This window comes from Lupinus angustifolius, chromosome LG08 (genome assembly GCF_001865875.1).
Source record: "Lupinus angustifolius cultivar Tanjil chromosome LG08, LupAngTanjil_v1.0, whole genome shotgun sequence".
NCBI classification, from domain to species: Eukaryota; Viridiplantae; Streptophyta; class Magnoliopsida; order Fabales; family Fabaceae; genus Lupinus; species Lupinus angustifolius.
This window is the reverse complement of record NC_032016.1, coordinates 16,405,950-16,419,902: the sequence shown is the minus strand read 5'-3', so window position 1 is coordinate 16,419,902 and position 13,953 is coordinate 16,405,950. Positions and strand designations below refer to the sequence as shown.

At 32.4% G+C, this 13,953-nt stretch overlaps 1 pseudogene; it reads right to left on the bottom strand.

Annotated features, from left to right (window-relative positions):
- Positions 1,085 to 8,171, bottom strand: LOC109354169 (annotated as a pseudogene).

Below are 13,953 nucleotides of genomic sequence, written 5' to 3'. Positions count from 1 at the left end.
GTTGTTGTTGATTACAATGGTGACCATCCTTATGAGGACTGATCATAGCACAATTAACTTGTTTATTCTTTGTGAATTAGAAGTTAGTTGGAAAACCATATAGCCTATTGTAGGTTTCTATGGTATGGTCATTTTTCCTGCAATGAGTGCAAAATTTTCTTGTGTTTCTCCTTCGTTCCAATATCCTCTATTGTTTGAAGGAAAAAGTCCTATACTCAAGATATATGCATCTCACATGCCAATCCTTGAGTTTTTGCCTGAAAATAATCTAGTTGTCTTTCTTATTTAATCACCAAAGAAAATAATCTACTCATATTAGGCAAGGACTCAATCAGCATAATTTATGATCTCACTATAGCACATGCATCAATCAAGCCTTTAAAGAACTTTATAAGTTTATCCTCTATTATATATTTCTTTATATCTACTAAGGCATTACAAATGTATTGGGGGAGAGGTATGAAATTTTTTAATGCACCCATATGATTTTCAATTCATTGAAGTATTTTTTACACTCAGTTGTTCTTGATTAAATTTTGTTACGGATTCTTGTAGTTCAATAATTATAAACAAGTTACCTTGTGAAAATTTCTCCAAAATGTTTATTCCAAACGTCACAATTTTTATCAAACAAAAGAGTACTATGCACAATTGAGAGAGATACATAACTAGATATCCAAGATATCATGATATTATTGGCCATTTTCCAAGCATGATATATGAATCTTGTTTGAATGAAAATTGAATAGAACTATCACCAAATATTAGCTTCTATTTTGAGATCAGACTCATCCTCATTCATCGTGTTATTTTTCTCCATTCAACAATGGAGAAACCAAAACTATGACAAGATTCTCTAAAGGGCAAACATAATATAGTGAAGATTAATCTATTGATATATCCATATGGTGATTTGAAGAGAGATTAATGGATATTTGAAGAATGAAGTAGAATGTAGACAACAGTGAGGAAGAAGAAGATGAACCAAATCATGCTCAAGAATAGAATAAAGATTGAAAAAAGAGAATTGTATAAATTGAATCTCAAAAGGAATGAATTGGATTAATTGAATTGTAATGTACATCAAGTAACGTCTTATATAAGTAAACTTGTTAACTACCTACCTTTTAACTAACTTTCATTAATAGTTCAATTAATTAAAGATTATAATTTAAATAGATTGCATAAGTTATCTCTTTTGGTTTGGAACTTCTAATCATGCCTGTCCCTAGGCCGAGTTGGCCTTTCTTGGCCCGTGTCACTTATGTTGCTCGTACTAGTGATCGTGTCATTCTTGCATGTGATAGTGCTAGTGACCAAGTCATTCTTGTCTTGGAGGTCATAGGTTGAAATTATGAAAATTGCTTCTCCACTTACAACGTAAACTTGAGTACATTTACTATTCTCATACCCCATGTGATAAGAGTTTCGAGGGTAAGTCACCATTTTTTAGCATAAGAAATTCGTCTGAAAATTCCTCCACTAGAAATCCTAAGATAGAAAGTTCAAATTCCCCAATTAGGTCTCTTATCTGGAATGCATTTTTCTTCCACCCGCATTCCTGACTAGAGAAATCCTCTTCTATCATCATATCAATGGTGTTGGACTCCACTTCTTTCCACAATTCTAGTCTCCTACAAACCCTTCTTATCACCATGTTCCTATCTTCTGAGGAGTCAACTTGTTTCTCTTCCTCCATAATGAGATCAGAAACTAGTCTCCTATAGTCCTCACGGACATGCCTTCTGTCATGAACACTTGAGTGGCAGAGAATTTCAAAGACTTGTTCTCTCAATTCCTTTTCTTTACACAATGATTGGAAATCGTCATCTTCACATTCATCGTCTTCGATAAATGTCTCATACCTACATTCTTCTTTGTCTGGCATTCTCTTCTCAAGTTTTAATGGATCTAACTCTACCAATTTTTCAAATCTACAAAGCTTGTACAATAGCTGCTGCTTAGCTCCTGTAAATTAATAGAGATAAAAATAATAATCATTATTAGATATCTTATAGTAATTAATCTTTAAAATTACTGTTCCAACAATGCAAACAAATTAGATTTCAATAGTTTCTTTTTTTGACACACTCGTACAAGTTCTCATCATTGAAGTAACCATGTTTGGATAACAGCAATAAGTACAAGATGCATGAAATCTTCAACTACTAATTAAGTACGAAAATTTGAATGCCTAAATTGATCTTCAAGTAGTAATACTAATTGAAGTATTAAAATGCACCTTATGTTTTGAGCAATATAGCTCATTAACATATAATCATCAACAAGACAACAACTAAAATGTACCAACAGAACACTATGACATTCGAAGAGTTAGATTGATCAAACCTTATAAAACAAATTGAATGAAAGTATCACAATTAAAAGAGATCCTGAAATGAAAATTTTGTGGGTCATTCTGAAATTTATAACGATATTGCATATACGTCTTGGTAAATGAAGGAGTAAGCCAACTCCACATTCAATGCAAAGTGCATGTTGGGTGATGAGATAGTGTAATCTTTAAATGGAACCCACGTGGACAAGTATAGCACGGCTCCATTTCAGGCACAATCACTGTCACCAATTAGCTCTTGCGGTAATGCGGTATTTGGTAACAGAAAATCAACTTTAAAGAAGAGGATAAGATGGAGTCAGAATCCCTCTCTGGGAGAGTGAAGTGTATAAAAAATTAAAGAAAACATAAAATACAATCTTATATTTTTTTTATATTTATAATGGGATATATTTTTACTTTTTTAACTGAAAGAAAAAACATTTTTTCTTTCGATATAAATGTTCCCGTAAGATGGTATGTTGATGAAAACGACCATCCAACAATAAAGAAAGGTTGAAAATAAGGGGCTTTATGTACTATTTAGAAAATAATAATCTAATTGTCAAGCATTATCAAATAAAGGTTTTAAGACTAATTCACAATCATAGATAATTATTTGAAGCTCAATTCTCAATTAAATACCCCGAAATTTTCATTCCAGTCAATTTGGACCATGAAAAAATAAAATTATAAAGTAATCTTTGAAGATTTCTTCATGAGATAATTTGGTATCTAAAAAATGTTTACAAATTTTCCTCAAATTTTAATTTGTAAGACAGTATGCTTCTTCAATAATATTTCTTTCATTAGAACGATTGTGTCCCTAAATCACTCGAAGGAATTATGCCATGTGGGAATTTTCACGGACGAATAATCTTCTAGGTCACTTGCATTTTTCTCAAGGACCTAAATTTTCAATGAATAAGACCTCAACATACTATTTGGTGCCTTTATTTTCTTTAGAAACCAAATTAAGTTAGAGAAAAAATATAAGTAGTGATATTGTATAAGTTTTATATATTTTTATTGGATCATTTATCACTTATATTTTATTATCATTAATTATTCAAAAAAGTAATATAAATGAATAATAAAAAATATAATAATTGTGTATAAATTTTCAAACTAATATGCAAACAAATTTATTCGTGAAAATTGTGTATTTGATCAAATTGTTATTATAATATTTGAACATTTTTAATAATGTAACTATATTGTTATGTAACAAAAAAATTAAACAAGGACATACTCTGTAAGTTGGCATAGCTATCTCAGTGACGTATCTAGGACCCGCAAGCAGGATATGTAACAATGATAAAAAATTTAAAAAATAAATATAATTATATATAAAGATAAAAATATTAATATCAAAATTACAAAATTTAAATATAGTTAATTAAATAAATTACACACTGCATATAAATTATAGGAAAAAAATGCATTTCTTTGATTATTGTGGCAACAACTAAAATCATTGCCAACAAAGTAGAATATAATAGAAACAAAGTAGAATAAAAATAATAAAATTACAAAGATTGAAAGAGGGAATAGAAACAATGAAGCAAACAAAGAATAAAGAGAATGAAACAACTTAGAAAGTAATGAATAAAAACGTTGAAATGAAAAAAATGTTAAACATATAACGAAAACAATGAAACAAAAGTAATAAACCAAATAAAAAATCAAATAGTTTTATTCGAAGGTAATGAATAGAAACAATGAAATGAAAACAATATTCAGATAATGGAAAAATGAAAAAGATAATAGTAATAATGAAATGGAAAATAGTAAAGCTCTATATAAAAAATCAATTAGTTAATTAGAAGTGAAATGATGTTTGAGGATAATAGAACAACGTTTGAAAGTAAGGATTGATCTTTGTATAAAATAGAAACTCCTAAATTTATGTGTTATTTAAAGTTTCAACTTCTAATTTGAATAGATCTTTCTTTTTCTAGGTAGTTTTTTCTACCTAAGTACTTTTTTTTTTAAATTCACATGATTAATAATTTATAAATTATAATATTAAGATTAAATATATATATATATATATATATATATTTTTTGCACACCCTTCTACCTTCACTGAGCCCACTCCAAATCAAAACCATCCTCTTCATCGTCGTTTTCCTGAACATCTTCATCATCCTTAAAGGGTGGGTCTAGTACGGACACTGGACTGCACTGTTCCTTTTCTTCTTCACTTGATTGGAATTTGCTGAGGCTTTCTGCTTCATTGTAAATGACAAACAAACCATAATTAGAAAATTGTACTAATTGGCTAGTTATAATAATTTCTTAATGATTATTCTTGTGATGCCAATGGATTTAGACTCAACAAGCGTGATTGGGCTGTTATTTATTGACTTCTACATTGTTTTAGTTAGGAATTAAGATTTGTTGTCTCTAATCTTATTTCAATTAAGAAAAACATAATATTAATAATAATGAATATTTAAATTTTTTAATTAATATATATGTGATCTGCAGGATAGGATTTGGGACAAATTCTGACATACAAATATGTGTTCTTTGGTCGGATTCTACTGGCAAAGTGAGCCAAAAATACAAACATTAAACTATTTTCTAGTAAATCCATTGTGTCTAACAAGAGAATAAACAAAAACACGTTTGTCTTCTTTTTATGACATTTATTTACCCCAATAAAAAAGGAGAAAAGATTTGCATGGCAGACACATGATGGAAAAATACATACATGAAAACAGAACCATTGAATTGACTTATGAAACCCTCGTCTTGATAGACCTTTAACAAAATTGAGAAAGATGGGCAGGGTATAATAGTCATTGCAAACTACGTTCCGGCAATATTTACGGGCCCAGATCTTATTTGCCAACAAAAAATAACAATGAATGAACACGAACTTCAGAAGTTGAACTGGGTGTACAAACTCAGTACATGGTACGGAATCAAACCAGCGAGTTGAACCTCTTGGTACATACTACACACGTCCATATACAAATTTTTTTATTGACGTGACATATTTTCATTGGTTCGAGATATATTTTGATATAACATATTCCTATCTGAAATTTATTAGTGTTAACAAGGTTCTAGATTTCATTCAGATAGCCGTGGAGATTATTTTACATAAAGAATTATCGATTACTGTGAGCAAATATGATTTATATAGTCAAAGTGATCATGAACACTACCAAAAACTTGGAAAAAATGTGCTTCCTCATTGAAATTTGATTTAATTAACCTAGTTGACACATGTAATTATAGTAACATGAATTCTAAGGGTGTCTTTGGTAGAGTAGAAAGAGAAAAGAAAAACAATTGAAAGAGAGAGTTTGAAGAGAATGTAGTTTTTTCTCTCATTTTGGATAAGAAAGTATGAAGAGAAAGAAAATAAAAGTTGTGGGACCACCAATTTTTTGTTTTTTTTCTAAAGTAAAAAGAAAGGCTAGAGTGGAAATTTTTTTATTGCATTTACTATAATACCCTTACCTTTATTATAGGTTTATTATTATCTACAATGGATAAAATTGTCTATTTAATAAAAACACATTTATCACTCTTCTAATTTTTTCATGTTTCTTTTTTACCAAACAACTCTCATAATTAACCCATTTTCTTATTTATTTTTCTCTACTTATACTTTTTCTTTTTATCTTCTCTCTTCCTATTTTATCCCTTAAACCAAACAAATCATAATAGAGATAAGTGTAATTAAGATAAAAAAGAATTATAATTTTCTAATTATTATAGGGGTTTTCCTGTTATAGAACACATATTGACGTACCTCTATTCTGCTTCGACTAGGGGATAACTCGGCGAGGAAAATTTCAACGTCTAGTTTCCGGAGAAGTCGGGGATATTTTGTTCAAGAGCAAAATGGAAAGGGTTATCGCTGAAGAATGCACCATTCTTCTTATCATCAAAGCAAACATTGTGAAGAAGATCTTGTTCTTGACCTTGGCACAGTTTTGATGAAGACACCAACATCATCAAAAAGAAGAAAAGGAAGAATACTTATAAAGACAATGAAGATTCAAGCTTCAAGATATTCAAGACTTTTAGTCTAAGTCTAAATAGGTACTCCTATCTTATACTCTTAATTATACAATAGTAGTAATGCTCAAACTATTTTTTAAGAAAATTGAAACACTTTAAAATACTTAAAACAAATTTCAAAAAAAGTGTGTAACGGGTTACTTCATCTAAGTAACAAGTTACAAGTGTAAGAAAAGAGTTATCCAACTTAAAACTGGTCAGAGTAATCTATTACTGTCTTTGAGTAACAGATTACCAGTGTTATTAAGTTGAGTTACCGATTACTCAATTTGTTGTAATCGATTACTCTAATTTGAAAATAAATGATTAGTGAATAGAACACTTGAGTAATCGATTACTCAATGCTGTAATCGATTACTGAGAGTTGTTGCATCAGATTTTCAAATTCAAAGCGAATGAGTTTTAATCCAAAAGACATGTTTTCATTCCAATCAATTCCTACCATTTCAAAGAGACATTTTGGCTGATTGGAAAGCCTATATAAAGGCATTGAAACTCACAATCACTACACATAACATATACACAACTCTTATACAAATTTCAAAAACTCTTCCACATATTCTGAAATTATTTTATGCACTTTTTACAACAAGTTCTTAAACTTTCAAAGTTAATTTTTCTGAAGTTGCTTAAAGTGAAAGTGTTTCAAGTTTACAAACTTATAAAGAGCATTATTACTAAGTATACTAAAGAGTTGTTTGGATTGTAAGTTACATCACTTTCATACTTGTAAAAGAAATTCTGCCATTGTTGTACACTCTTCATTATTATTGCAGAATACTTTCTTTCACGGGGTGTGATAAGAAAGGGGATTAGAATCACTTGGAAAGGTATTTTCCAAAAGTGAATAAGGATTAAGGAGTGTATAAGGTACATAGAAATCTCGGGGTGAGATATTGTAATTGCAACTCATAATCTTTAGTGGAAAAATCTTTTGTGCTGCAAGAGTACTGGACATAGCCTTCGGTGGACAAGAAAGTGAACCAGTATAAAATCCTTGTGTGATCTCTTCTCCCTCGTCTCTTTGATTTTACTTATTAATTTTCTGCATTTATTTTCCGCTGCACTTTAACTCTTGAATTTGCAGAAAAAGTGGCCATTAGCTTAAGTCAACTAATTCAGCCCTCTCTTAGTTGCAATCTCAGTCTTACAAACATAACCAATGTTTTCTTTATCTTCAACATAGTCATAAGATCGACCACTAGTACTCAAAGTTTCCATGTCCATTGGCTTATTATCTTCGTTACTCTTTGACCACACAACACTACTACTAGGCCTCGCATTGTTAGAGCACACAACAACATCCTTAATCCTCTTCTCATAACAAATTTCATTGGGAGAATGAAATTTCAAGAGATCTTTGACCTTCACATTGTTGTTGTTGCTGGTACTTTTTATTTCTCTTTTTTTGTTTTGGCTTCCTTTTATTAGTATCTTGAATAATGACCCCAAATATAACCCAAACTTGTTGCTTTTGTTTGGGGTTTTGGACATTGACTATTTCTGCTTGGTCGAAGATGCAAATTCGAAGATAGGGGATTTTCTAAGGTTTGGTGTAGAAGTGTTGTGGAAGGAGAGAAATCACGCATTTTTGCAAAGATTCATAGGGAAGCTTGAGCTTTGTTGTTTCTTTACTTGCAAAATGCTACTTTTGGTTTTTGACGCATTATTAGGCATAATTTTGAGTTTGTTTTGTCTGTCTTAAATGTAGTTCTTTAGAAGGAATGGCTCTTGATCTTGCTTCAGTAGATCTTGTAATAAGTGCTTTTGAGCCATCATCAGCGAAGATAGGTGTTTTGTCAGCGATGATTCTTATAATGTTGAAGTGGTTTCTTTTAAGTTTGTTGGAAAGGGAGAAGGAGAAGGAGAAGGTGAAGTGGAAAACTTTGGACAAAAAAAATGGGGAGAGGGTGAGAAAGGAAGGAATGAGAAGACATATTGATTCAAGTCCAGATGGGTTAAAATAACGAGGCAGAAAGGTCAACTGGTCATAAACGAATTATCATCAAAAAATGACACCAAATATATAAAAATAAGAGATTTCCATAGGCAGAGGTTAAGGAGATCTAATAATTAAAGTCGCAGTATATAGGTAGAGAGAAAACTTAAACGTCTAGAGATATGTATCTATTCAGATATATTAATATAATATTAAAATATTTTAAAAATAAATTAAAATTTAATCCTAAATAATTAATTTAGAATAATACATTGATTAAAAAGTTTATTTATCTTCAAATATGACATGTTAGTTATCTATTCAGATAAATATTTTCCACTTCAACAAATAATTTATTATAAATTACAAAATTCCATATATATATATATATATATATTCACATTTTTCTTGAAGATTTTTTATTTGTGTAACAAAAACTTAATCAAAATATTGGATACAATTTGCAGGTATGTTGTGACCTAATCTAAGACATGCCCTATCGTATCTACACGTCTAATGGAGAAACTTCGACAACAACACCCTTCTACCAAACCTAAAATGCATTAGATCATTTTAGTTTTATAGTGTATATGTTCAGTCCAAGTGTGATGAGTGATAAACATCGTTAGGCCACTAAGAATCAGGCCTACAACCATGCAAGCAAGATCTGATCGACATTGTTGTTAGTCATGTCCGGGAGGTCGACCTATCCATAGGAAAAGACGACAACAACATGACATGGTCGAGTTAACACCCGCAAAGCAGGAAAACTCTCTTACAAGCAAAAGGTCAAACTACACTGCCCGAGTAGTGTCAGTTCACCTTGTGCACACGATAGAGGTAGACAAAATCTACAACAATATCAGTTTCGACAAGGATAAAGAAAAGCAACTTGTAATGATGAAATCACATATCTTGGAATGCATCCTACTTTAGCTCTCTATAATCAGATGAAACTATAAGATAAACTTACTCATATATACTCTTAATATACCCCCTCTCTAAAGTAGACACATATACTTACTTTAGTGTCGGAGTACCTTTTAAAATACCCACTCAAGGTGGGCCAAAGTCAAATCTTGTTCATATACAACATAAATACCTAGATCCCGACCAACCTCTTCCACACTAAAGAATATTGGTGTCGTTTATGATTTACCTACACCAAGGTGACCACCATAAGTCAAGTTCATCCTCGCAATCATTTCGACAGAGTAGAAACTAGGATCTAATCGAACTACAATATTCTACCCTTCAACCCACAAATCCAAAACCAACCTTTAAATTAGGCTAGGAAAACACATAATATTATTGTTGGTCGACCTCAACATACAACTCAATAACTCTTCATGATGATAGAACACCAAGAGAAGTTCATTCAGTAACATGCACAAATGTTTTCTAAATTCCGCCTGTCAAGGTCAACTTGAATAAACACTAGTTAGAAACCTTCCAACCCAACACAAACTCAAGATGCTTATGAGTTCGAGTGTGTGAGCAAGTTCCACCCCAATAACAGAACGACATACCTTAAGATTAGAGATGTTGCCCACCAAAATTAAACACTAGAGACGATAACATATGGGGCAAAACATCCATTAACCTCTAGAATCATGTCCTTCATACTTCTAGCACACCTTGTCTGCCCTACAAATATAGAACAATATGACGGGACAATAGATCCTTAGGACCATGTAGTTCCCATCTTCTGACGGGGTTACCCCTAAAATGGAAATGCATAATCCTACAGTGGTGCAAGCACCTGGATTCAAACTCCATGGGTAGGTGTGTTGACGTAGTCGAAAAATTTAACATTGGGTTTATACACATCAAGGTGCAAGCCCCGCGCTCGTCCTACATATTGTTGTGCTTTAGTGGTCACAAGGCTTGAACCTTAACTCTTCAAAGTAGAGATAGACAAAGACCAAGTTAAAAGCACTAACGACATCCATTCACAAGCACATAAGTTCATCAACTTCGAGGAGACTCCAAATGCCCAACCAAGGAAAAAAGGAACAGAACCACAAACTACAAGGGATCAAAGGCAGACCTAACTAGTATAGGCCAAAGTAGCATCTCATGAATCCAATTTTATTGTGTACAACCCTTTGAACAATACCCACTTGAAGATACTGCGAGAGGTAATGGCAACCAACTTGGTCGAGTTGCAAAGCCCAACTCCATCAAGAGGCAAGGGCAAAGGGATCAGAAGAAGTATTGTGACTTCCGCAATAGCTTTGGACGCACCATTGCAAAATGCAAACATCTTTAGGACACAATTGAATATCTCATATAATCCAGAAAACTTATAGATTTTGTGGCCAGAGAAAAGACTACCTAACATAGGAGACCTCCGTTAGCATGATGATATACCCCTTATAGGAGACACTCACCTTCCCACGATCAACAAAAATGTTCACAACAACAACAAGAGCTTGCGATATTGTGTAGATCACTAAAGGATGAGTAGCCCAATTAATATAAACACCGTCATGGGAGGATTTGGAGTTGGAAGAACCTCTAGATCTTCTCAGAAACGTTATCTCCATGAAATAATATAGATTGCATTCTGACACAATCCTCGCCTAACCACTTCAAGCATGCAAGCACTACTAATCTCCTTCAATAATAGAGACTATTAATATGTCATGTGGGAACATGATGACCCTTTCGAAGTAACTAGGCGACTCAAAAAAAATCTAGAGGCTTTTAATAGAACAAGGAAGTTCAACAAACATAATTTTTCGGAATCGTATTGTGAAGCTTGAGTTTGATTATCAGGACCTGCTACCATGTGATGGCCAGCTGGTCGGTTTGACTAGAGAATGTATCACACTATAGGGATACATGGAGGTCTGGCTAACCATGCATGATCAATCCCACTCCAAAATAATTGAGACCAAGTTCTTGATCATTAATTGCATCTCAATCTAAAATTCTATAATTAGTCGACCAACCTTGAATGCTCTTGATGTCGTAGTATCTACCACACATTTATCCATGAAGTTCGTCTCCTAGGATCTCTATGTATGCACGGTTAGGGGATACCAATAATGTGCATGCAACTGACATTGCAATAGGAGTTAAAAGTTGCAAGTGTGACTGATTTACTTAGTTTTGATGAAGACAGAAACTTCAAGAAGACAAAGACTATGTGAAAGCTTGAAGATGAAGACAACTTTACAAGCAACATGCCAAGGCTCAAGGTTATCATAGATTTATGAGAAACTTTTATGTTTTATAGAAGTCCTAAGATGATTGCTTAGATTAAGTCTAGGTTAGGTGAACCTAGAATGGAAGTCTCATAAGACCTAAAATTGACTTACTTAAAATGAGGCATTTCCTTCATCCATACATGATTTTATTGCATAAAGTAGTGCATATTTTGGAATCATGCATTACATGCTCATTCATCATATAGGAGGTTCATTTCACATCAAAGAAACTACTCTTTAGCTTTATTAATTGATTAACATGAAGTGATAATCAATTATCTAGTCATGGAATCTCATAATCGATTAGGCATTGTAATAATCGATTATTCACAGTTCTAGTAGCTAAAGGTTTTGATCATATGGCATCAATAGTTGATTATCAAAAGTAATAATCGATTATGTCCGTCAGATATCTTATTTTTAGCTTATCAATAATTGATTATCAGTTTAGTTAATTGATTAGATCAAATAGAAAACTATTTTGTATAAAAACTGTTTTTCTTCTCATTGCTTCAGAATGTTAGTTTTCAAATAATTTCATATTTTCTAAGAATTCTCTTAGCGAAATATTATGTTCATTTGAGTTAGTGTTTCTTTGAAATTCAAGAGAGAAAAGAGAAATAATTTTCATATTTTAAATAGAGTGCATATTCATAAAACCTTGCATAAATCTTCATTAGAATCTAGGATTCTTATGAGATTTCTGTGATAAGGTTTTAGTTTTGAGTTTAGTATTGTATTATCACATTCAAGGTGCAAATTACTCATATTTATATTTCATTAGCCAAGGGAATTGAGATTCTCAAGAGTGTTGAGAATTAGTGGTAGAATCTAGTTGCGATTAGGTTTTGTATCTTCACACTTTACAAAGGTCTTGGTTGGGAGTGATCATCAGTCGAGGCTATATCGTGAGAGACCAATGTGAGACACTCTAAGGTTGAGAAATGAGAGTTTGTAGAGTTATTTGACGTGTATTTGTAAAATACATTTGTTTCCACAGTGAAGAAAATCTCTCGAGATTAGAAAGGGAGACCTAGATGTAGTTTGAAAGTGGCCCCATAAACGAACTAGGATAAAATTGTTTGGCGCATTTTTTTCTATCCTTTATCTCTGTACAATTCAGTTTTTACATATTTTCGTTATTGATTCTTTATGATGCTTAATTCACTCTTGATCTGAAAGTTTTTTTTTATCATTTGATATATTGTCATTAAGTATTTGAATCTGTAAAGATTAGTTTTTGTAAAATCTCGTTTTCAAGAAACCGTATAATTCATGATTTCAAGATTCAGAATAATTGATTACTATGTGAATAATCGATTACTCTGTGTGATAAATGATTATCCCAAACTGTGTTTGTGATATTCGCGTTTAACCGAAAAAGCGGCTTTACAAAACTGCTACACCTATTCACCCATCTTATAGGTGTGTTTTACTCTGATTTTACCCAACAACTAGCATTAGAGCTAGAACAAACATGCTAGCTTAACCCCTTAGATCGTTGATCCTAGGCAAAATAACCCTATGGGTTCCACTAACTCTTTTAGCCGCTATGGCGCATCCATCAACCACCCTATGATTTTCAATGGTGAGGGGTACTCCTACTGGAAATTTTCATGAGAATAATGATTGAAGCTATTGACACAGATATTTGGGAGGTAGTTGTCAATGGTCCCTACACTCCACTACACCTAGTGGAAGGTGAGACAAAAAAGAAACCTAAAATCCTATGGACGGATGATTAAAAATGAAAAATCCAGCACAATCTAAAAGCAAAGAACATCATCATCTTTGTGCTTTCATATGACAAGTTCTTTAGAGTCTTATAGTGTTGTAGTGCTAAGGAGATGTGGGATACCTTGCAAGTTACCGATGAAGGCACTAACAAAGTCAAGTGTGCACGACTAAATGCCTTAACACATGAGTATCAGTTGTTTAGAATATTTCCTAATCAGTCTATTAGTGATATGCGGAAAAGGTTTACTCATATAGTTAATCATTTAGTTGCATTGAATAAATCTTTTTCCAAAGGTTAAATAAAAAATATAGTGTTGAGATGTCTTGACAAGAATTGGTAGTCCTAGGTAACGGCCATCATGGAGTCAAAGGACGTGGATTCTATGACACTCGCTACACTTTTTGAAAAACTCCAAGAACATGAAATGGATTTGGGTCGCTTGACTTTGCACGAGGAATCAGATAAAAAGAAGAATGAAATCTCTCTAAAAGCCTCTACATCACAAAGTCAATAAGAGAGGCTTGATGATTCTGATTTCAATGATGAAACATTAACGCTTATGGTAAAAAAATTCTGAAAGTTCCTCAAAACGAAAGGTGGGCTAAAAAGGTTTTAACAAAAAGAAGCAAAAGACTCAACCATCAAAGGCAAGTCTCCCAAGGAACGCTTCACTTGCCATGAA